The sequence below is a fragment of the Apis dorsata genome, unplaced genomic scaffold, assembly GCF_000469605.1.
Source record: "Apis dorsata unplaced genomic scaffold, Apis dorsata 1.3 scaffold_357, whole genome shotgun sequence".
Classification (NCBI taxonomy): Eukaryota; Metazoa; Arthropoda; class Insecta; order Hymenoptera; family Apidae; genus Apis; species Apis dorsata.
Window position 1 is genome coordinate 219,467 of NW_006263622.1, and position 1,718 is coordinate 221,184.

Here is a 1,718-nt window from a genome sequence, read left to right on the forward strand (position 1 = left end):
TCTTATCTTACCGACGATTGACGAGCAAAAAAAGGAGGCTCGAAGCGTCTCCAAACTTACCGACCGATAGCCGAGCCGTCGAAGTCTTCGAATCCGTTGCCAATCAGCCGAGAAGCCCCTCCCCCTCCTCGAAGAAAGAAAGCAATACTTTCCGGTTGCCTCGTTACTCGTCGAGACCGTCCCCTGGAACTTCTTTGAACGACGAGTGACGAGTGGAAAAAGGAATAAGGATAAGAAGAAGCGTCGTATCATTTGTAGACGTGACAGTGCAAACCAGTTTTCCATAAAATTCCCCAGGACACGTCCGAAAGACGCATCCTAACCAGGCATCCGAGCCAAGGCGGTTAGCTTCGTGACGATCGCCATTGGGAATAGTCGAGATCGTAGGGTCAAGCACAGGAACGAAGATCCTCCGCTCATCAGCATCGGATTATTATTGCTCGCTCTGCCCATTCGTGTACGGTACACGAGCTTATTCCGCGTATATATATATTGGTTAAAGAAGTATTCGGATATGGCTCACGTGTATTTCGTATATCGTAAAATTGTTACTTTGAAAGAGTCGGGGATATACGAATGTTTAATATTACGTGGATAAGAATTATACGGATACTTGGATATCTTACGAGACCAATGAGATGCTTGGATTGATGAGATATCCGTTGAGGTTATTCGAAGCAGGGAATAATATAGAAGTTTGATCATTATTTCCGTGCGAAAGACGAACGATTCTTTTATTGGTTCGAAGTTACATCTTCGGTTATTTTCGGTTAAGATCGTGTATCACGTGACGTACGCTCATTGGTCGGGTCGATCAAGCTTCGACCGTGCTTCGTTTAGCTTCAACACAATATTCTAAAGAAATTGATTACTATTGATCTCCAGAAAGATCGTTTAGGATTAAAATTGGATTAAAGCGAAGCAACGAAGTTTACTTTGAGCGATATTTATTGTATACTGTCCGATTTAATAGTTTGAAAAGTAAAATGAATATTCAAGTGGCCGAATAATTTTATAACCAACTGTACGTATATATAATTCGACGAGGTATACGTATGCTCGGTAACCACGCGATTCGCTCGGCTAATTTAACTCGAGCGACAAGTCGGGTAATAACTTTATTTAGATACACTATCGACTCTTGTAATTGCACGGTAAATGTTCCTAGCTTTTTTTCCCTAGCTATAAACATCGTCGTTTATGACACTGCTTATCCCTAGGTATAGATACACGCGGTGCCATGCTGTGCTCTCTCGCGGCCGTTCATTTAAAATCATTATAATTAGCGGAGCACCGGTTTTTGCTTTGATATTAAAATCCAGGGACCGGTGGCCTTCGTGGTTTCTTCGGTGGATCCGGTCTACGTGTGACCTTTTACGAGTACCTCTTTAATGTACAAGTTTGTGGAGCTGTGTAGTCTTCTTCTTCTTCTTCTTCTTCGAAACGTCTCTGAATTCCTGCAGATACGATCGTAAACAAAACCTGTCTAAAATTAAGTCTCATTTTCCTTTTTTTTTCACGCCTTCGCGTTAATAAATTCCAATTTCGATGTTCGATATTTTTCACTTTGAAAAAAAGAAAAAAACGATCAATAGAAAAGGAAAAGAGCAATTCTAGGGAATTATCACTAACGAGCTTATCGACTAATGTCGATCATTGGATTTCCCGCCTGGATGCGATTATCTCGCGATGTTAATCTCTCTCTCTATTTTTTTTTT

At 41.2% G+C, this 1,718-nt stretch overlaps 1 protein-coding gene across 1 annotated transcript in view; it reads right to left on the reverse strand.

Moving 5' to 3' along the window:
- Positions 1-1,718, reverse strand: part of LOC102674267 — an 87,286-nt gene that overhangs the window by 52,193 nt on the left and 33,375 nt on the right. The gene's annotated exons all lie outside the window — the stretch shown is intronic.